Source organism: Cryptotermes secundus, unplaced genomic scaffold (assembly GCF_002891405.2).
Source record: "Cryptotermes secundus unplaced genomic scaffold, Csec_1.0 scaffold223, whole genome shotgun sequence".
Lineage (NCBI taxonomy): Eukaryota > Metazoa > Arthropoda > Insecta > Blattodea > Kalotermitidae > Cryptotermes > Cryptotermes secundus.
The window spans coordinates 962,503-987,184 of NW_019742556.1; the positions used below are offsets into that span (position 1 = coordinate 962,503).

At 40.4% G+C, this 24,682-nt stretch overlaps 1 long non-coding RNA gene across 1 annotated transcript in view; it reads right to left on the reverse strand.

Moving 5' to 3' along the window:
- Window positions 1-24,682, reverse strand: part of LOC111873318 — a 153,920-nt gene that overhangs the window by 101,985 nt on the left and 27,253 nt on the right. Inside the window, exon 2 of the long non-coding RNA XR_002844373.2 lies at window positions 12,441-12,514. This is a non-coding gene — a long non-coding RNA (uncharacterized LOC111873318). The remainder of the gene's footprint in view (window positions 1-12,440; window positions 12,515-24,682) is intronic.

The following is a 24,682-nucleotide window of genomic DNA, read 5'->3' on the forward strand; positions in this document are numbered from 1 at the left end:
ACTATCAAAGTTTTTTCTGAGTATATAACTTTCTCAATAAAATTAAATGTGGGCTCCCTTGGTGGCACGACAAATATCCAGGTTTGAAGTATGTTTGGTGTTACCGTAGCCGCAGTGTCCCTCACGCGGGCTTTCAGGTGTTGAAGCTCGTTGATCCTAACCTGGTAGACAATGTTCTTCACATAACCCCAAAAGAAAAAATCCACTAGGGTTAAATGTGGCGACCTAGGAGGCCAAGTGATTGGTCCACCTCTGCCAATTCATATCCCAGCCATCTCTCTGTCCAGGTGATACCTAACATGGTGGCAGAAATGTGGCGGCGCATGCGCGTAAGTCGGGCATGAAAAAAATTAACTTTCAGAGTTTTCCTTTCCGATGATATAAACCGGATACGTGTGTGGCAATTAGTTTCCGAGATAAACATTTTTTTTCTTTTAATTTTGATAATGTCACGTGTTGGGTATGTGACGCAACAAATAACTTCAAGCCGTCTTGGATGTAGTGAATTTACTGAACACTCGCTCTTACATTTACACAGTTCACAGTTTCCTAATTACTGCACGGTGAGGTATCACAATTACTTCTGCTGGAGTCACTGCCAGTCACTCGATACAACTCAACTTGTAGCTGCTGGACTTCAACTCATACTGAATACTAGCAAGTGGCTCAATACTCACTACTCCTGAATCAAAGTCAAAGTCACATTGCGACTGACGGTCAGTCAGTCAGTAAGTCTTGGTGTCGAGACCCATTTGGTGCTCATGACCAGATATTAATTATTATCGTTTGACAGTTACGGTCTTGTTTCTGTGGGGCGCCTTCTCTGACGAGAGGATGGGTCTGTCTTTTGTATATGCCGCTGGCCCTTGTCAGCGCAGTCTTACTCGGGTCCGAGTCCCTTGGGGCTCGCGACCATATTTTACTGTCTCAGAATTGAGACATCCCTTTTCGTCGCCTCCTACGACTCGCAGGGTCACGGTGGAGGTATTCGACCCCGCCTCCACACGGGGTTAGTGTTCGCTGCTCCTTATTTAGGTTCGGCGCGGACGACACCGAGAACATCTTGCTGTTCGGCAACAGATATGAAGTATTGTTGTCAGGTGTTTCTACCTACGCATTGCCTAGCAATGGTCGTTGCACGGACTCGCCTATTGCGTGAAGTCACAGCCTCGCGGGGATGGGTGTTTCCCGAGCGTTGCGTAATGATGGAAGGGGTGGGGGTATGTTACGTCACTCGCGAGAACGCAGAGTTTATTTCATCCGGATACCTTGTATTAAAGTTTACAAAATTATAATTTTGCTTCTCATTGGTGTCAACATTGGTTCTTCACCCAGAAGACGTAAGCTTGAATGAGTGTTTTGTGACAGGGTGCTGAGCAAAATATTTAGACCCAAAGAGAAGCAAGTAATAAGAGGCTCGAGATAATTTCATAACGAGGCTTTCATAATTCGTACTCTCTGCTAGATATAAAATGCGTCAACAAATCACGGAAGATGAATCGATTAGGGCACAAAGTGTGTGTAAGAAAATAAGGGGTACATACAAGAATTTAACCGAAAAACATGAAGGAAGAAGACCACTTGGGAGCATAAGCGTTAATGTAAGAATAATATTAAAGTTAGTCTTATAAAATATGATATGACTTAGGTTCGACTAGCTCATTATACGGACCACTGATGGGCTCTTCTATACACGACAATGAACTTTGCCTTTCATAAAACGTGGAGACTTTCCTATCTAGATGTTGGACTAGTATTTTTTATTGCTAGTGGGGTGGGACTGCGGCCACTTCTGGCCTATTGTACCAGCTTCAGATGATAGGTGAGGGTGATTGTGGAGCAATTGGTGGAATGACGATTGGCAGGGGAAACCGAAGTACTCGGAGAAAACCTGCCCCAGCGCCACTTTGTCCACCACAAATCCCACTTGACCAGATCCGGGATCGAACCCGGGCCGCCGCAATGGGAAGCCAGCGACTAACCGCTTGAGCTATGGCGCGGCCTTGTTGGACTTGTAGTTTCTATCTATCTATGGCTCTATATACTTTTTGGGACTTTGGGCGCTTTTCTGTTTCTTGGTCATTTACACACTCGGTACAACCCCTAGACGGGGGATCAGGCCGTCGCAAGGCCGCTACCTGCACGCAGCACAGCACAAACACAGAATAAACGCACACAGACACCCATGCCTCAAGTGAGATTCGAACCCACGATCCTAGTGTTTGAGCGGGCGAAGACGGTTTATGCCTTAGGCCGCGAGGTCACTGATCGGCACTAGCAGATTCTACAGAAGGGCTAGTTCCCAAGGAGATGCACTAACTTACGCCACTGTTGCAGGAATCTGGCTTTACAAACCTGTGATAGGAAAGCAGAACATGTATTGGTTGCTATTGAGTCGATACAAGTGTCCTGATTGGTGTCGAGTGGTCCAATCGCAACGGGCGCGGAATTGGAAACGTTAATTACCACTTCATGGAAGTAAGGAACAATTTATATCATCTGTCAGGGTTCCGCATGAGCCGAGCTGAAAACATTTAGCTGCTCTATCTTTAAATGGAGTGTCAGCAAATGTGAACCACAGAATTAACTTGCTCTGATCTTGCGTCAGCAAATCTGTACCTACGAAGCGCATTCGATGACGACTCGGCATGACGCCTAGCGAATCGTAAAGCTGACGAAATATCTCCATTCATTACTGGCGTTAACTCTTCAAAGACTGAGTCAGAGTCAGGGTTAATTTACGACTGACAGTTTACCGCCAATCAGTTCGTCTTGACGCCAAGCCCCTTGAGACTCACGAGACAGTGATTTTGTTTTCCAACTGACACTTGCGGTTATAATCCTTACGTAACGTCCTCTCTGACGAGAGGATGGTTCTGTCGTTTACAATTGCTGCTGGCCCTCGTCAGCGCAGTCATTTTCGGATCCGAGTCCAGCTGCACTCATGATCACGTTTTACTGCCTAAAATTCGAGACTCCCCAGCCTGGAGGGCCAGGTTCCCATATTTTTATCCCCCAGGAACAGGGTGGGCCGGTTATACCCTTAGCAAACACAGTCTCTCAAAGACTCACAGGAAACATATTACTAGCTTGCACATTTGTTTTTTTTTACAATTTATTAATAAATATATATCCTGTCTTAAATGTAAAGCCACTTCCTAAATATCTAGTACTCGTATACTATAAAAATTCAAAACAGAGATCGTTTTTTCTTAAATTGAACTCCTGTTTCAACGATAACAAAACAGTCACATGTTTCCCTAACGAATAGTACAGAAGTACAGGAGCAATTGAAATAAAGCTGGCATAAAGCCACGTAAAGCACATAACGTACTGGCTGATTGCTTGAAAATACCATTCAACATGGGCAATCGAGAAACAGAAGAGAATTCTGGTAATGTCACAGCAATTCGGTGAGTTTTTTATCGTATTTTAACTACCTACACTATGTAAGATTTGAGGCTTTCACGGCGGTGACTATGAAGAAAGCAGTCTTCTGGGATTTGGCANCTACACTAGTCTAAACAAGAGATAAATATTGAATATAACGCTAAGATGAAACGTATCCAAGATATTACAACATATCTTGTATCATATTCTCCCTTTTGAGTATATCCCTAATGACTTTTAAAACACATTTTTTGCCACAGATAATGCAATTGCAGTAATAATACTAATACACTCGGCTTTCGTTGAGCAAGTAATTCATGATTCCTACAGGCTTGTTAAATGGCAGCCATCTGGTGTGGTTTCCTTAATGTATGCTTATGATTGCAAACAAATTCTTGTAAAAGAAGGTTAGTATCAAATATGGAGCTTTAATATTAATCTTTCCCCTTCCTTTCCTGCCAACAGCAATCGGTAATTATCAGTTCTCAGCTTCTTGAAACTCTAACTTTTTAATAAATCTTAATCCTTAAACTTTTCAGACCCAAATTATTTTCCTGCCCTCTCAGTCTATTTCATCTTCTCTTTCTTTCACTTCTGCTTTATAACTTCATCCTCTCCTTCCTGCCCTTCGTGTTTTCTTAATTTCCCTCCTCCAGCTTCTTACAGTTCTTCCCGTCTACTTCTTCATCATCTCTTATCCTTTCCTTCCCTCCTTCTTAATATCACCTCCGCCTTCATCATATCGTATCCCAATTTTGTACTGCTACTATTCCCCTTTTTCCCCATCTCTTCTCTCCCTGTCATTAAATCTTATTTTTCTTAATTTCCCTTCCCTGATATAGCAAGTGTCACGTAACTTCGAACAAGGCCAAGAGTAACCTTGAATGCGCAGAAGAAAATTTTCAGACAAGGGGGTGGGTTCGAGGGTGTGAGAAGTGACAGGCGGCCAGTTGTGCAAACAACTTCTCACACCCTCGAACCCACCCCCTTGTCTGAAATTTTTCTTCTGCGCATTCAAGGTTACTCTTGGCCTTGTTCGAAGTTACGTGACACTTGCTATACCGGTCAAACTGGGAAAACATCAATGCTCTACACTTCTAACCGGCAGATACTCGGTTCGAATCTTGGCCAAGACATCGACTACACTGACTAAGGTTCTTCGTAGGATTCTTTGGTCCCTCCAGGCAAATTTCGGGATAAGATTTCTAGAAGGCCACGACCAATTCAGCCGACGCTATATAGTCTAGCTACTGACAGTCCACTTAAACAAGTACATGTTCTTTCACATTCACTGACATGAACCCCACAACTGAGTATTCAGGGTCCGTAAGACTTAAAAAACATGAGATGTAGCCATGGGTGAAAACAAAGAACAGGAAAAAGAGATAAAGAGTAAGATGAAAAAGATTAAGATGTAAAAAGGAACTGAAACATCCTGCTACGGGATGTATATCTGTGTATGCTAACATTCAGCCATCATGGATACGATGTTTGCTCATACGAGAGTTCATGCCTCTCCGAAACCACACATTCATACTAACGCACAAGCTTTCCTGTGGACTGGTAGCTGAAGTATCCGCTCAAAATTCAGCCAACGCTTTCCGTATACGCTCCACAAGGTTTTCTAATCGGTTTTCCAATTCAATCTCCTTCATGCAGCATCTGAACCTCGATATATCATACACCTCTTGGCCACTAAATTTTCAATAAGTAAATAATTCATAACCAGACTGATAGTATTGTTCCCAGAGAATTCATAAGTGCTCCAAAAAATGCCATTCCTCGTGAATATAAATAAGAGTTTTGGTGCAAAAAGGGCGCATTTTTCAAATAAAAAATATACTTAAAATTGGAAGTCCATACTACCTTACTAAATTTGTCCATGGGAACGTACGAAAATACAAAGCCAACGACTGATTCGATGTTATAAACATCAATTAAAATTTTATTCTTGTTTTATACTATAACTTCTGCTTTTTTATATAATCTGATTTATTGTATTTTTTACGTCAAGTGTTTTATATGTTTAACAGTATTGTAGCCAGTTTAATAGTAGTGCAGTTCAGTTATGTTAAACATTTGCCTGATGATGGCTATCGATAGCCGAAACATGTAGCAGAGCCGTAGCTTGGCAATGACCTTGATATTTCTTGTGTTGTGACGGTTAATAAAGAAGTTGTAAACAAAAACAAACTCCGTGGTTTTAGTCCGCAAGAAAACTATACCGACCGAGCGACCGCCGCTTGTCGGCGGAGTTAGTTCCAACTTTTGCGGATAGAGGGTGTCGCATGGTCAGCGCAACGAATCCCCACGGCCGTTAATCTCGGTTTTCTAGACCGGAGCCGCTATTTCCTTGAAACAGCTCCTCAATTATCCTCAAGAGGCTGAGTGGACCCCGTTCCAGACTCACTACTTCTCAAAAAATCTGGTAGCGCAGAGAATCGAAGCCGGGACCTCTGGATCTGTAGCCAGGAACTCTGACAACTAGACCACAGAAGCGGTCACCTTACTAAAAGTTATTAATGAGGTTTCCTTATTGCTTACGGCTCATTTTAAGGAATTTCATTAACTCAAATTAATACAGTGCAATCCAAAAGACAGTTAACTGATCAGTAAAATGTACAATAAAATATGTTAGTAATTTCTTTATGTTTTGAACATCATTCTTTTGTATTTCGCTCTACTAGCATAAGATATAGTACCTTCTTGCGCTAGACCGTTCAAGCATTAACCCATTTCTTTTCCTACGAATGTAACAGCCAACAGGGTGCAGTTTGAATGTTTATAAGAAAATGGAATACCATAAAATTATAAAAACGAGGGTACATGAAGCATTTGAATTTTTAAACAAAGGTGGAATTCATATATTTGTTTAGCCGGCTGCTATTAAGTCAGGCAGATATTCCGTTAGAAATGAACCCGTATTCCTGCATGTCTGTGTGAGAAGCTAATAAGAAGCATAGTCTACGGAGGTCTAATAATCTGATCACACTTCTTAGCTCCTATGGAACTGTAAGCCCTTTCATACGAACCTTATTAACGAGCTGCCTGTGTCCACCCAAGCGTACACATTCATTCAGTTAAATACTGAGTATAGGGGGACTAGAATAACACATTGAGTGAAAATCCGTGTATCCAGCTTTTAAACTTTCAAATTCCTTGTTTTCAGTTATCAATATGGCGGCAAATATAACTTGTGTGATGGGGGAAAAATCGGCCCTACTGAATGTAAATTTCGTATAATTTTCTGGAAAAAATATGTACCAATTTTAATGGAAAATGTTTACGGAAATTTTAAATACCAACACGAATTTCGATGGATATATTGGACAATTTATGAGAAATGAGTCGTTTAAACATTTTAATTCAAATTTGTGTTTTATAACAATTGCTCGTTCAGGGAGCATTCGATTTATTAAGTGTAATCCTTCGGGACAATTAGATACAGTACACCAATAGTTAACGTTTTTAATATTATATTTAAGCATCCTGTTGCACTCCATATGATACATGATACCTATAATATATGGTTGCACTGAAGACGGAGTTGGTATCATGTAACGTTTTTAATACTTGTTAATTTTCCATTACTCTTCTATTGCTTATTAGTTTTTATTTATTAAGCATATTAGCAATCATTATTGTCAAATTATTTAATTACTTATTAAATTTAATTTATTCTACAGTTTCTCACATATGGGCATACACACATCACATGTACTAATCCGAAGAACTTCTGGCATAAAAAGAGTATAAATTAAGATGTATTCGTAGACATTCATAGAGTTAGAACTAGCTTAAGAAATATGATTTGGATATAGGGAAGAAAGTATAGTGTACTTTCTTTAATTCTCGTTACATAAATAACATGAATAATTATCAGAAAATTACGTCATGAAATATATTACTTACTTACTTCCTTACTTACTTATGAAGCTGAGCCCTTCTTGAGGAGCCACCAATTCTGCAGCTACTCAAGAATTTCTCAGCATTTTATGGAACCAGAAGTTGCATTACCGTGTTCACAAGAGCCCTCCACTGGTCCCTATCCCGAGCCAGATCAATCCAATCCATATCATCCCATCCTATCTCTCTAAGATCAATTTTAATATTGTCCACCCACCTATGCCTTGGTCTTCCCAGTGGTGTCTTTCGTTCTGGCTTTCCCACCAATATCCTATACACATTCCTCGTCTCCCCCATTCGTGCTACATGCCCTGCCAATCTATGAAATATATTAGAATGACTTAGAATGACTAAATTTCAAAGAACCTGTCTATGATAATATACAAAGCATTTATTAATTTCAAAAATAATATGCTTACATATTATTAAATTTACGAATAAAATCCGTATGGTAACGTGTCAAATTGTGTATCCTCGTATTTAAATTCCTTAATGATCATTATTTTTGGAAATGAAGTGATCTTGGCGCTCCCAATCTATGGCCACCAAAGTCACCTGACTTAACTATTGCTACGTTTCGTGACATCAGGCGTTTTATGAGAGGAGCAAAGACGGATAATTTATAATATAAAGCCTTGGGGATCTAATTTATTCTTTGGGTATCAATACGATTCAAGTTCTTGTCTACAGTAAAACCAGAGCTGTAATACTTTAACTTTAAAGTAGATTAATAACTACTACACTAATCCTTCCCCCCACCACATATTAACTCAGTTCAAGTTGACCTAGAACTCAGAACTCACAACATGTAAGACTAAAAACGCATTAGCTAATGACCACAATACCCAAATTTCCAAAACAGTCGCATGGTTTCGGGTCCTCGATGAGATTCCTTCCACACTGTCCTATATTTCATATTTTCTAAGCGATATTTACAGCAGAAAAATTAAGTGCTACAGAAATGTCTATTTTCTTCATTTTGTTCAAGAAAAGTAAACAAATTTTCTCATTTATGTTTTATCGACAGGGTGTTACAATAAGCTTGAGAGCTTTCCTTTTACTTTCCAGTTCGTAAGTCGCAGAAAAATGGAAGAAGAAGTATTGTTGAAGAATGCTGTCTTCTGGGATATGACGCTATGTAGGTCTTGTGTGAACTTACGTTTCGGAGGAACGTATCGTGTCCATCTTCAGGGTATAAGTTGGAGGCGATATGTTCTTCCGAAAATTTGTTTATACAAGACCTACATAGCGTCATATCCCAGAAGCCGCCATTCTTCATAGTCACCGCCGTGAACACATCAAATATTACAGAATTATTTTTTTCTTATATGATCTTCTAAAAAATACAAAGACACTATTATATTTTTAGCATTTGTTACACGGCGTCTCAAACCACTTCACAAAAAAATTATCTTCAAAATTATGAGGCACAGAGTTAAACAATAAGGAAACATTTATAAAATAGTTTGGCAAAGTAATTATTCGGCATGTGTCAATAGGAAAAACCACGCAGGAGCATCCAATTAAAATAACGAAATTTATGAAAACAATTGTATCTCACGAGAAGCTTGTGTATGGCATAAGTCATGGATCTAATTATGACCTATATGTGATATTGACTGTGTGAAAATATATGGTCATAATGACTGTATTGCTGACTCTGTTAACAGCATATTTATATCAATTTCAGAGAATTTCCTAAAAAAAATACTAACCACTGTACTGTGCTCTTAGTATGTTATAAAGAGAAGCAAACAAAATTAAATTTAATGTCATAAAATATTCATCGAAACACTGCTTCGACCCTCCACAAAGTGTACTTTTACAACGCCGCTATCGAGGTCACGGTAAACAAGTTCACCATGGCCAGCAAACAGAAAGCAAACCACTTCAGCCAAAACCCAAATCAAACAAAATTGTACCAACAATTCAAAGCCAAATAATAATGAGTTTAACCAAATGATGGACCATTCAGTGCTGAATGCTGAATATTCGATACGACGCAGTACTCTTCTGTAAATAAATTCATTGTAAACGATTTCCGTGCTTCCAATTTAATCTGAAACGTTGAATTATGTTCCTTCTTCCGCTGTGTTTCGACGTCTCACAACAATATGGTCTTTCACGGCCTGTTATAGGGAAAACTTCACCTGTTCACCTTCTACGTGGACAACTTTACTTTTTTTGCCGTTTACTGTTTAAAATTCAGTTCCTGTCGCACAGGCAACATATCATGTCTTCACTGTACACATGAATTGCATAATATTCTTTAGGGAGACCCTCTGTGTTTGTTCTGAGTATCATATGAAACATATAAAAACAGTCTGTGAGCAAAATAAAGATATTTCTAATATAAAAGACATGAGGCCGCGCCATAGCTCAAGCGGTTAGTCGCTGGCTTCCAACCGCGGAGGCCCGGGTTCAATCCCGGGTATGGTAAAGTTGGATTTGTGGTGGACAAAGTGGTGCTCGGGCAGGTTTTCTCCGAGTACTTCGGTTTCCCCTGCCAATCTTCATTCTACCAATTGCTCCACAATCACCCTCACCTATAATCTGGGGCTGGTACAATAGGCCAGAAGTGGCCGCAGTACAAGGGACTTAGTCCCACCCCACTAGCAATAAAATATATATATATATATAAGACGTGGTATATATACTAACCACTGCGCTTTAACGGCTTTTAACCAACCAAAGCAGCAAAATTCGCCACTGATACCTGCAATATTGTTTCACGTACTTCTCTTCTGCCAAAGTGGGTTGGAATACACAGTGGTCGCGTCATCAAGAATTCGCTCTGTAACATCAAGTTCGTCAGACTATAATTTGCATGGCTCAGGGCGTTTCTCAATCCTCCCCCCCCCACCCCGCCACTTACTTCCTTTCGGTCGACTTATACGGCCCAGAACACGTGGAATTTAAAACTCGAAGGATTCTAATTTCTCTGCCTTAGAAAAAAAACGAAGATAGTTATCCGAAGGATCGATGGCAGACAAGAACTTCCTGCCTTGCATTCGGCAAAACCAAACGCTGTATTACTAGAAAACTAACAACTTATTTTACAGAATATCGATTTATAATATAGAATTTTAGTTTTAGAATTTAATTTAGAATTTTGTAATTTACTGGGAATACAGATTATGTGGTCTAGTGGTCAGAGTTCCTGGCTATGGATCCAGAGGTCTCGGGTACGATTCCCGGTGCTACCAGATTTCCTGAGAAGTAGTGGATCTGGAACGGGGTCCACTCAGCCTCGTGTCGATAACTGAGGAGCTATTTCTGGCCTACTGTACCAGCCCCAGATGATAGGTGAGGATGATTGTGGAGCAATTGATGGAATGAAGATTGGCAGGAGAAACCGAAGTACTCGGAGAAAACCTGCCCCAGTGCCACTTTGTCCATCACAAATCCCACTTGACCAGACCCGGGATCGAACCCGGGCAGACGCGGTGGGAAGCCAGCGACTAACCGCTTGAGCTATGGCGCGGCCCCAAGGAACTGGCTTCGGTTCCCGTATTCACCTACCCAGAACTTACATTCACTTCTTCATACTACTCGAGATTTCGAACCACTTCAATTAACTGTTTACATCGTGTGAATTTTTATTTCATCAGCACATCACTTCTTGCCTTAAGAAATCCACATATCTGACACCTACAATGAAATGCAAGCAATATTCCGTTTGCCATACGCTTTTCCGTCTTATTCCTTCCACGTCTTCAGAGTATAGACTACCTAATAATACCTTCACCGATATGTACGTTAGATTAACCGTCGCCCATCACACTGGGTTCAAAACCCGTTTAGGGTATGAATGTTTATGGTTTTGTCTTGACTTCTGCTGGTAAAGGCCATGCTATGAGCTAATACAGCCGATTACGGTGGCCGCGGTGTATAAGGCATGAATTGTCTTCGCTCGCTCGAACGCTGGGATCGTAGGTTCAAATCCAACTCAAGGTATGGATATCTGTGTGCGCATATTCTGTGTTTGTTCAGCCTTGCGACGGGCTGATCATACCGACTGTGTGTAGGATTAAGATGAGATAATACGACGTAAAATATGCCACAAACCAAAATCCTTAAGTTAGGAAAGCCTGATCTGTAGCCGGAATTGCAACCGGGAATTTCCTGAACATTAATCAGACGTTAACCTGCTTTGTTTTATCATAACTGTTATAGTGTTAAATGCAGTGCTTTGTAAGGGGGAGCTTTATAACATTAAACAACTTTCATATTCTAAAAACGAGGAAAAAAAGTATTAGCAAAATAATAAAATTTGAAGTTTCGATTCCTCACGGAAGAGATTCAAGCTCCTGCAAAGTTGCTCACACACTTTTAAATCGTCAATATTTTTGTGAACATCCTGTATAATGATTTTAAACTCAAACACAGTGTGCTGTGTTCATGATCAGGCGTTCAGAGTGTAAACACGAAGTGTGAACGTGTTATATATCCTGTGACTTCAGCTCGGAATATCATGTACCTCGAAGTTTTGTATGAATCCGTACAGTGTGACATTGTAGTTCACCAGCTGCAGGAGAAATAAATTCTGGGACCCACCCAGCCTCTAACCTAATGAATAACACAGATCCTTTCCCTTAGACAGGGCGGTAGCTGACAACTCATTTCCTTCCCTTGTGAAGGTCAAGAGAGCATAAAGCTAAAATGTCACCCTCACATCCGTGACTTCATACTCCTCGGTGTTCAATTAAGCACAGGTAAATATTTACCATTAACTTTGTCATGAACGTGTCTCGATCCAGAAAAATGAAATAGTGAAGATAGGATATTACATAAGGAACTTTGACATTTATATCTTACATTAAGTAACCATGCGGTAGTGTAGTTGGTTGAGGCACTATGCTACAAGCATGAAGGTCACAGGATCAAGTCCCAATGAGGTCAATGAATTTTTTCAATTGAGCTAATCCTTCCAGCCGCACTATGGCCCTGGGGCCGACTCAGCCTCTAACACAAATGAGTACCAGGAATATTCTTGGGGGTAAAGGGCGGCCGGTGCGTAGGGCTGACAAACTTGCCTACATATATGAGCCGACTGTCTAGATAATGTGGGACCCTGAACATCTCACAACCCTATGGGCCTGCATGGCCTGTTGCAGGGATAGCTTTAGTTTCTTTTTACTTACATTAAATGACCCAGTGAAGTACAGTCCCTCTCGAGAAACTGACGGCCGCGCAGCTGATCAGAAGTACTGCTCGCCTGTAAGAAAACCAAGGATTTGTTAGCAGGTCGACAAGAGGTCGCCAGAGATCCAGACACTATTTCTTTAGGACCCTTTTTTCCCCTTCCATCTCTTCCTAGATTTTTCAACAGATCTCTTCTCTAATTATTTTACAACTAAAATTCTGTTTACACTTTTCAGCCTTTAAATGCGTGCTATATGCCACACCCATCCCATTTTTTATCATCCTAACGATATTTCCTCACCTGAAGACGGAAACAGATCCAGTTTCCGAAACGTCGTGTCTTACATTACCTAGAATTCCGGATAATTGAAAAAGTCCAAAACCCCAGTAATTCTAACGATATTTGCTGAAGAATAAAAATAATAAACGTTATAATTATGTAATTCTCCCAATTTCTCTGTTATTTCTTCCATTGCAGTTACAGATATTCTCATTAGTGTAATAGTGTCACGATTTTGAGTGAGTGCGGACGGGAATTGAATTGGTAATTGGATTTCTTGACAACTTAAAATTTGCAACTAGACGCAAGAACAGGGCTATCATTAACACACACATTCTACAATTCACTATAGCAGGCACGCAAGTCTTTTCAGCTTGCTGTGTCTTCAACGGTCGTTGCCTGGTAGCGGCTTCAAACGGTGGATGTTCCTTTTACTCTGGGTTCCTGAACTATCCCTTTGCCTCTGCTACCAGCTTCTAACAGAAACAGCTTACGACTGAACTGCAGTTCTCTAACTCACCAACCAACCCTTCACTTTCCCGCATTATACTAATTCTCACTAGTTGTCCTGCTTATAACATAGAGGCACGAATTACACAGAAAACACCGTTCCTCTGTTGCTGTAACCACTGTTACTTGCGCAGCCATCGGCGCGGACCGCGCACAAAACATCATTCCTCTGTTGCTGTTTACAGACCGTTGCGTAGTAACAGATTTTTTCTAATCGTTTGTTTCGCTGTCGCTGCCTAGCAACAGATCTATATGCTACAACATTCTCAGACAGCCTCAACAACCTGCATGTTCAAATACCTTTATTAGAATCCGTCGCAACACAACAAGGAGATGGTCAAGGTTGTTGTTTAGCGAGGGATTCTAATAAACATATTTTTATAATAAACACAACAAGGTACGCTCAATGAAAACCTGCATGTTCTTATCTTAATGCAACAATTTAAGTTTTAGAACTATACAAAATAACAAGATTATTTTTAGCTTTATTCATTCTGGTCCGGCACACTAGTCCGGCACACTAATGCCTCAACACACAACAAAAGGAGAAACAGCTCAACCAACTATAATCAAAAGAGGGGAAACCACGGCCCGGACCTTTAAGGACGGAAATACCTCTCCCTATCTCCCGTTGACAGAAGAGTCACGAAGACAATCTTAGCGGCTTAAGATTTAAATATTAAGAATTTTAATGATTTTTAACTCAGCCACATTTTATCTTAATTAAATAAAAATGTATCCTATTTGATTACTATGATCAATGTAAGAGTAATTTTCTCAACATGTTGTTATGCCTCCTGAAGATGGTCATAACTGACCGAAACATGGAAAGGCATCATATAAATATACGTGTACATTTGAGTCACACTGGACGGTGTAATCAAATTATTCTCTATATAAGAAACACTACAATTCCTGTGCACTTAAATCTGTAAGTTCTTAGATACGAGAAAAGAAGAAGATCAATTCTGAGTGGCGGCAAAGTTTTCCCGAATTTATTTTCTTTCATAGAATAAACATAGATGTTTATTTTGTACTCATAGCTTAGAGACTGTCTGTCTACAGGTATGTTTCAGTTGTTTTCGTTATAAAACATCTCATTAAAATGCTTAATTATCAAGAGGTAGCCTGCAAGCCATCCAACAGTAAACCGCGTCATTTTCCGCCGTATTCTCTAGCGTACGCAGTGCGAGATAGCAGACGTTTCCCAGAAACCTGCTATGGCATGACATGCGCAAAGAAGGCCCAAACAAATTTAAATTTAAATAAATTGTAAGAAGATTCATGTTTATCGCCACCGATTTCAGACTCCAAAACAAATTTGAAATATTAAAAATCTTACCCACTTACTTACTAATTAACTCATTACCAAACAAACGATCTTGAGTGGCATAGCAACTGCCTAAGGGCTCGAAAATCAAGGACTACAGCTTCGACTCCGTACAAAGGCAAGATGTTTTCTATCTTCTATACAGATTAAGAGGTTCGAGCTTTGATGAAGTGATAGGAAGTTGGAGAAAACTGCATAATGAGGATCTTAATAACTTGTACTCTTCTCCAGGTATAATTAGAATGATCAAGTCACGGAGGGTGAGATGGGCAGAGCATGTAGCACGAATGAAGGAGAGGAGGAATGCATATAGGATATTGGTGGAAGGCCTGAAGGACTGAGACCACTGGGAAGACCATGACGTAGGTGGGTGGACAATATTAAAATGGATCTTAGATGGTATTGATTGGATTGATCTGGCTCAGGATAGGGACCGGTGGAGGGGTCTTGTGAACACGGTAATGACCCTTCGCGTTCCATAAAATTCTGGGAAATTCTTGAGTAGCTGCACAATTGGCAGCTTCTCAAGAAGGGCTCATTTCCGTGAGTGATATAGATTCCGAACCAGTTCCGTCCTCTCTAAGGGATAACAGAGGATTTTTCTCCGAAGATAAAGCTGCTGTAGGGTGAAGCTAATCACTCACCTCTTAGTGGCGAAGTTACGCATACCTGGAGCTCTACCTCCATTCTATCATGCATCTTCATGGTGAGGTAATTAAGAAGAGAGACAAATTTTCCTTTACTCTTATGCAAATATCGAAAGTTCTTGTAATAAATCTCGACCTCCAAAAGCCTCTATTAACTCCTAGAAGCATGAAGATCATCTAAACCAATGGTCTTCAGCCTGGGGTACGCGTATCCGCAGGAGTATGCAAAGACATATTACAGGGTATATAAAATTAAAATTCGTCCCCGAATTGATGTGCTGGCTTGCCAGAAACAAGCCAAATCATCTCATTAAAGATCATAACCAAATTAATAATTGATAAAATATTTGCTCATATAATTTTGTTTTGCTAAAATACCTTTGCTCCTTCATTAATTTTATACTATACGGCTCCCGTCTAGAAACCCGAGATTAAAGGCCGCGAGGATCCGTTGCGCTGACCACGTGACACCTTCTATCCGCAAAAGTTGGCAGTAACTTCGCCGACAAGCGGCGGTCGCTCGGTGGGTATAGTTCGCTTGCGGACTACAGGACACAGAGTTTGTTCTTTTATGATAGGCAATAATATATTTTTGTTATTTAATAGCTTGATTCTCCTTTTTCTCTTCTGAAACTTATTATTTAATACATTATTTCATATGTAATTTATTTAATTTATTTTAGATGTAGACTATAGACTTTGTATAACTTGAAATATACACCAAAACCTTTGGAGGGTACAAAGTTGAAGAGAAATTACATCTGGTGGTAAAAAAAAAAAAAGTAAAGCTATCCCTGTAACAGGCCCTGAAGGCCCATAGGGTTGTGAAACGTTGAGGGTCCCACAGTATCTAGACAATCGGCTCAGAGATGGCGGTAAGGTTGTCAGCCTTTCGCGCCGGCCGCGCTTTACTCCCCAGGAAAATTATTTAATTAATTCCTGGTGCTCATTTCTGTTAGAGGCTGAGTAAACTTCAGCCGGAAGGATTAGGTCAACTGAAAAAAAAAATCCACGAACAAAAAAAGGTCGAATACCACTGAAAAATTCAGTTCCAAAGTGAAAAAGGAGTGCATCTCCAATAGAAACACGAATTCGTTAATTCTGTTTAGAGATGTCACGACTGTTTATTCTTAGAATCGTACATAAATATTCCTACAGTTTGTGAACACAAGGTAAGAAGAATTTAAACCCTGTAGCCCATTCCACATCCCTTCAGACGACTGAGAGATCTTGGTTCGATTCCCGATGAGATCACTGGATTTTTCAGTTGACCTTATCCTTTCAGCCACACTATGTCACTAGGGTCCACTCAGCCTCTGACAGAAATGCAACTTTAGTGATTACCTAACGTCTTACATCTGAAATAAATGGTTAAGGAATTTATTATATACTGAAAAGTTCTGATCAAAACTGACTGTACTTGTACATGAATATGGCATTACGTGGGAAGAGTGAAGCTATGAGGCTGGGAGGGTTTCTAGGGGGAAGTTACACGGTTGTATGTGGGTTTTGGGACTGAAAGGATATGGTGGCGCCCCGTTACATGTGGATCTAGAGGGAGGGAAATAAGGGGATTAGCTTTTCACCCCCTTGGATTTGAGTCATGTATTTTGTTTTAGGCTCGCTGAAGACCAAGAAGAGAAATCCCGCGGATTTTGAAGGCAGAATGTAAGCTTTAAAATATTAGAAACTGATATGAGTGACCGATAGGAGGTTGTGGCAACACTGCTCCGAACTTAATACGATATATCGGACTTCAGTCTGTCCAGTACCTACAGAACTTTGTTAAACCCAGTACACCAATGGGATTATGTAATGTATGCACTAACATCTCTCGGGGAATGCGTGAGAAAAATATATTATTATTATTATTATCATTTGGTTCACCTACAACTTCAACATATATTACACAAATATATAAGATAAAAGCCCGCTATACCGTAGTTGGTTGTGACACTATGCTACAAGCCGGAAGGTCGTGGGTTAGAATCCCGATAAGACCATTAGATTTTTCAATTTATCTAATCTCTACAGCCGCACTATGGCCCTAGGAACGACTCAGCCTCTAACAGAAATGACCACCAGGAAATTCCTGGAGGGTAAAGGTGCTCACGACGCGTAAGGCTGACAACCTCACCGCCATCTGTGGGCCGAATGTCTATAAAGTGTGGGTGCCTCGACGTCTCACAATCCTATGAGCCTTCACGGACTGTTATAGGGATAGTTTTTTAAGGTAAATGCCTGTGTAAACAATATTAGCATTAAGAAAGTCGTCTTCTGGGTTTAGACGCCGTGTATTCTTCGTTTTGGCCGACGTTTCGGAGGAACGTATCATTGACGTCAGTAGCCTGTCNCCAAGCCATTCAACTGCTCTGAAGATGGAGGCGCTACGTTCCTCCGAAACGTCGGCCAAAACGAAGAATACACGGCGCCTAAACCCAGAAGACGACTTTCTTCATAGTCATCGCCGTGAAAACCTCAAAACTTACATAATATTAGCATTACTTTGAAAAAGAAATCGATTTTTGTTCGGTACACAATTTCTAATTGCTGAGTACCGAAAGCAATGTTATCCGTCTGATCGATAAAGCCGGCTTCGAGAAATCGATATCTCTCGTTTCGGCCCCTAATCCGTCTATCGTTACGCTTCTCAAGACACTACATAAACACTTTAATTTAAGGTGATGAAATGCAATATAAATCGTTAGAGCAATGTTCGGAAAAATCTCCCTTTTATATTTCGTGAGCCATCCGAAGGACTTCCACGTTTAGAAATTGAATGTTGTTATTCAGAGGACAGAGACTTATGACGGATAAACTCTTCAATATCGAATATGAATAAAAGCTGTCCAACCTTCCAGAAACAAAGCTAGGAACACATCCATACATACAAACACGCATATTTACAGACATATATTACACGTGGAAACCACTTTCTCTGTTCGGGGGGGTCCGAAAATATGTAAATCCGTCAAAAACTTGAGACCGATATTTTACGATCACAGCAATTTCCCATACATACTAAGTATGAGAAAGTAAAAAGTAAAGCTGCCCTTGCGCTTAATTAAGCCTATGCCATGAAGACGTATGGAGAGTAGAAGTACAGATCCACGGATTCTTAACCTTGACATTAAATAGAAGTGGGGTGTTAGCTTCACGTCCCGGTGAGCTTACTCTCGAGGAAGAACCTCTGCATCCCATAGATACGAGGAACAATCCTAAACACTGTCTGGATGATGTGGTGAAGAAATGTATCTTTCTCTCCAAGGAATTGAACTTCGATTTTCTATTCTTTATGCCCGTAACCCAGTCACTATAACCACCGTGCTATGCCAGACCCCTCTGTGTACATACACATAAACTATTTTGTGCAAAACTCAGTTTCTCTGTCTACAGACGAAGAAAAATCCAAATAAAACTGACTCGGAAAAGAGAGTGGACACACAATGAGATACTTCATTATTGCACGTGTTCAACTCAGAGTCATAGATGCCATAAGGTCAAAACGGGGGCACCGAGCAGGCATGTGTAGCCGTGACTCTCTAGCCTTACGACATAAGGATGTTTGGTTCGAATCTCTGCCAATATACTTAGCTATCACGATTAATATTTTGTGGTATTCCTCGGTCCCTCCCGAAAAATGCAGGGAGAGTGCCTCGATTATGTCATTACCAATTCCTTCCATCTTTTCAAATTCACTGTTCACAAGTAATTTCAGTGTCCGACGTTATGTGGTCTATATACCCAAAATTAAAACTTGATACCATGTCTATTATGTTGTTTTCCTTTACTATTTTTTGTCTTATGTCGTTTTCTTTTTTAAATGTTTTCGTGTTGAAATTTTCATGCTGAAGCCATGTTGCCAAGTCTCCCTACCGCTCTTTGAATGTCGTCCTCTGATTCGCTGAAAATAGCCTGATCGTTGGCAAATAGGATTTTTTAAACTGTAATTACAAATTTTGATGTTTGGTTAAAACATCCTGTTATTGTCTAGTGACTTCGTCAGTATATACTGTCACGTGTTTATGGCTCCGTGACTAATAATAACGGGTACTGGATTGGATGATTGGATTTATTGACAGCTTCTTTTACAATCACTCGTAATCTCAATCAATGTCTGCCTAAGGCTTTTCTAGACTTTCTTCTAGTGTGACTGGCTTCGTTCTGATTTTCAAATCACACACTTCTGTTTTACAAATGAATTACGAATGACGAATGCCGAAGGACGACTCACGAATGAATCCGTTCTGAGTCGGAATCTTATGTTACGACCGAAGGTCAGTCGGCCAGTCTCGGAATAAAGCACCCATCTGAGACTTACAATCAGATTTTTATTACTGTCAGAGAGTTTCGGGTTTGCTGATGTGGGGCGTTCTCTCTGATGTAAGAGCGGGTCTGTCATATACAATTGCTGCTGGCCTCGCCAGCGCAGTCATTCTCGGGTCCAAGTCCCGTGGGACTCGCGACCAGTATTTTACTGTCTCAGATTCGATATTTGTGAATCCGTTCTTCTCTATACAACTGCTTATATAGTCTAACGGTAACCATGGAGAATGTTTGTTGTAGTCCGCTGACATGGAAAAGCGTTCTGTACCAAGGTGGTCTCCAGGAATCCACATCTCCATAGCAACAGATGTTAATTTCGCAGCAACGCTATGGTTTTCAAGAGTTTACAACTTCCATATTTCGTATCCCTGGAAATTTTTGTCCAGCACCCAGCAACAGTTTGTCTCAGCATCAATGTATTTGCTAAATCGTTTCCTAGAGAGGCCTACATGTCGCAATATACGTATTAAATAACGTTGGGGAAAATTGACATCCATGTTCTACTCATTAACTAACTCCGTGGTCTGTAGTCTGCAAGCGAACTATACCGACCGAGCGACCGCCGCTTGTCGATGAAGTTAGTGCCAACTTTTGTGGATAGAGGGTGTCACGTAGTCAGCGCAACGGGTCCCCACGGCCGTTAATATCGGTTTTCTAGATCAGATTTAGTAGTTTACATGCAGTAGGGCGGCGCCATAGTCAAGCGGCTAGTCGCTGGCTTCCCACCGCGGCAGCCCGGGTTCAATCCCGGGTCTGGTCAAGTGGCATTTGTGGTGGACAAAGTGGCGCTAGGCCAGGTTTTCTCCGAGTACTTCGGTTTCCCCTGCAAATCTTCATTCCACCAATTGCTCCACAATCACCCTCACCTATCATCTGGGACTGGTACAATAGACCAGAAGTGGCCGCAGTACAAGGGACTTAGTCCCAACCCACTAGCAATAAAAAACATGCAGTAAAGAATATGACCGTCACTTTGTATAATTCCGGTATTCTAGAAACTAGAGGACACAACTTTTCGGAAACTGGATCTGTTTCCGTGCTCAGGTGAGGGGTGAGACACCTACTCTGTTGGATTCATTAGAAAGGGCTAACGTCAATCACCATCGTCAGAACTCTTCAGAATCTACTCCCCAGTATGAAGCTTCATTAAAATCCACTTCGCAGTTCTAGAGTTGTTATGAGTGGACCGACGGACAAACATGGAAAAGCTAGTAGGCGCATTTTAAAACTTTTCTACTGCTAGTGGGGTGGGACTAAGTCCCCTGTACTGCGGCCACTTCTTGCCTATTCTACAAGCCCCAGATGATAGGTGAGGGTAATTATAGAGCAATTGGTGGAATGAAGATTGGCAGGGGAAACCGAAGTGCTCGTAGAAAACCTGCCCCAGCGCAACTTTGTCCACCACAAATCCCACTTGACTAGACCCGGGATCGAAACCGGGCCGCCGCGGTGGGAAGCCAGCTACTAACCGCTTGAGCTATGGCGCGGCCTTATTTTAAAACTTAGTTGCAAATATTCCAAAAAGAAACAAAGAAATTAACATTGTCTCTTTTGTTGCTCATTTTACACCAACATGTTTGCAAACTGCGATGTAAAATACATAGAAAATCAAGGCAACAAGGATACATAAACCTCAAAATACAGCGTTCTGAATTCTAATATATTTTCAACGATTTTGCATTAAGCATTCTTATATAAACATAAAAGTTTTGTAACTTACATGATATTGAGTAATAAAAATAAAAGCACACAGCATGAAACATGATAAAATATAGTTAGAATTCTGTTCTAAAGTTTTATTTAAAAGTTCTTAAATACACTCATGAAACTCAAACACACAATATGAAACTGATAAGCCATTAACAAGATTTAACCACAAGTTTCGGTTTTCGCGATCTTCGTCACAAAGTTAAATTAAGAAAAGAAGAGGAATGACAATAAAACTGGTCTTCGTGTTTCCCAGAATCTTCTTACTGGAGAATGAGGCTGCTCCCTCTCGGAGACTTACAAAAGTAAATATTTGAGAGCTATGTATTATTAAATGTCATTTCCGTTCTAATTTCATGTTTGGCCTTTCCAAATATTAATATTTCAGTGTAGACTGCAGTTCGTGGTACAGTAAGGAACCAGCACATGGATTAGTTTCAGTTACAGGACAAAATTCCAAAAATATAGCACGTGACACAATTCACTTAGACTCTAAGTGAATTGTTTGTAGACAGTAGTGTCATCTATCAATCGAAATCTCTAAGTCTTAGAGATTTCGATTGATAGATGACACTACTGTCTACTAACGCCTTATATTTGTGTTGTCTTTCGTGATAACATCCTTCTATTAAACGAAAACCGATTGACTGGAACACGAAGCCAGCTGCTTAATTCAATATGGTTACGATTCAGACTAAGCAGTGTTTAGGAACTGAAAAAATTTATGTTTCCTAAATTTAAGAAGTCATTCTCATTTACAGACCTGTGCCTTCACAAAATGGCGCAATATCATAGGATTAGATGGAACATAATTGCTGATCACTGTGGCCGCACTTTCTAAAATACTAAATGTCTTCGCCCGCTAAAACACTGGGATCTTCGGTTCGAATGCCACTTGAAGTGCGGATGTCTGTATGCGTGTTTTCTGCGTTTGTGCGCCTAGGTGTAGGTAGCGGCCTTGTGATGGGCTGATCCCTCGTCTAAGGAGTCCTACCAAGATTCTGTAAGATTCGTAATTTGAGAATTAATTCTAAATGGGAACAGTATAGAGAGCCTGCTCCGTGAAAGGTAGAAGAAGAAAAAAGTTTACGACGATAACGATGATGATGATGAGAACAGAATGTGAAGAAAATTTCTTACGGCTAATTTTCAGGCACTAGTCCATCCTCTGATTGAAGGGCGTGACTAAAACCGTGAAAACTATCACGATAAACAGGAAGGAGTTCCTTAGCGTTTCCACTATTTTTAATATGTAGTAATAAAAACGCCGATCACAGTGGCCCTGCAATCTTAGGCATGAACTGTCTTCGTTCTCTCAAACACTGGGATTGTGGGTTCGAATCCCACTTGAGGCATGGATGTGTCTCTGTGCGTTTATTGTGTTTGTGCTGTGTGCAGGTAGCGGCCTGGCGACGCACTGATCCCCCGTCCAAGGAGTACTACCGTGTAAAAATCAATAAACTGAAAAATCGGCCAAGGTCCAACAAAAGGCTGTACAGACAGACAGATAGATAGACAGAGAGCTAGACAGGCAGACAGACAGACAGACAGACAGACAGACAGACAGACAGACAGACAGACAGANAGCTAGACAGACGGACGGACGGACGGACGGATGGATGGATGGATGGATGGATGGCTGGATGGATGGATGGATATTAAATATTCTTTTCACTGAATTATTTTTATGAGTATATTCGGGCAGATATTTCTCTGTGTACCAAATAATTATCAAAATTGTCCCCTTGACTCATGCACTGGGTTTAGATGTCCTCTTCGTTCCTCCCCAGCTCCAAAAACATTCGCAATGTTAATTATTATAATGGAGAAGTTCAACTGGATTTTGTCACGAGCCTCCTTTACTAGGGACTGTTGTTAAGTGATTCAAGTTTCACTACAGTGGAAATCACCAATCAAGTTAATTAACGAATAAGTTAAAACATAAAGTAATTTGAGTTGTTGCGTAATTAAGTTTTAGTGTCTAATGTGTAGGATTTTGCTGGCACGTGGAATTAATATAAAGTAACCTCGAGGAACCCAGAATAATCACAAAACAATTATACTAGTACTTGTACACTTTTAATTTCACATTATGGACCAATTTTAAATTTAATTATACATCAATGTATTTCTCTGTGACAAGCTAAATGCACAATATTGACACGACGCCTGGAAGCCGGAATAGTGAAATCAGAGGAGACGCCCATTACTAAGCAACGAACTCGTTAAACAATTTACCGTGGCAAAGAATACGCAAGAAATAATCGAATAACTTCCGTTGCCATGCAACGGCACTGTAAATACGCCTTCCCAACAACAGAGGGACTGTGTTTTCTACGTTGTCCGTGCAAAGTAGTTATAAAGAAGTGTTCAGTTAAGAAGAATTGAGCCGAGTATCGAGACGCCAACCTACCAAGATATGAGCTTGGGGGCAGAGGAACTGGATTTAGTTGGCAATTGCAGAATAATGACAAGAAAGGAATTTGGCTGTGAAATGAAGACTTCATGTGTGATTTGAAGTGACAGTGAGTCTCTTATAAATCCGCTGTCAGGCTAGTGAAGACTGAGAAACCTAGTGTGTGTGTAACGGTGAACTGTAAAGTGTGGGAATAGCGAGGGCGCTGTAATTGCCTGTAGTTTCGAATGGTGTGTATAAGGTGTCGATAAATCCAATCATCCAATCCGAAACCCCGTCTATAAGTCACGCAAGAACCCGCCTAAAAGTTACAATATTTTACGTGGTGATGGTGTGACCAGACTGAGTGAAACATGGGTTTTGTTGATAGCCATATAAATATACAGATACTAAGCAATCGGAGAATTATTTTTCTTGAAATACGTACATATGTAGGTTCTCAACTGATCAAGAAATTACATACCCTTTATGGGCCAGGAAGTTCATTAGTCTGATCACAGGAGCCCGCCACAGACCCCTACCTCGAACCAAATTAATATGTGGACTTGTTTGCTGCAGGCAGTAACATTTTTAATAAATTCCTAGATAATTTGGTAAGTTATAATCCGGAAACCCGAGTGTCGATAACAAAGGATGAACATGGTTCCAGATCTTAAAAGATTAAGAGCCCTTACATTTTATCTGACCTTTGTCCATATTCCACGTCGTATACAAATTAGTGTAATTCAAAACTTACTAATTTTTTATTGAAATCGCTTGTATCATACAGACCGAGTGGTAGAAGGTAAATATTAAAATTCAACAGGCAAAACCAAATGTCAAGCCACTGCCAATGACAAATATTTCTGTCAGGATTTGGAGTTATGCTAATAGTTCACATCTTATTACATCACTCAAATATAGTAAGGTAAGGTAAATTTGTTTCTTTGCTTAACTAACTAAACATTATGCCATGAACGCGTATGGAGGAGTGGATATATAGAGCTACATTCTCTTGACATCGGGACTAGTTAAAGGTGAGTAGG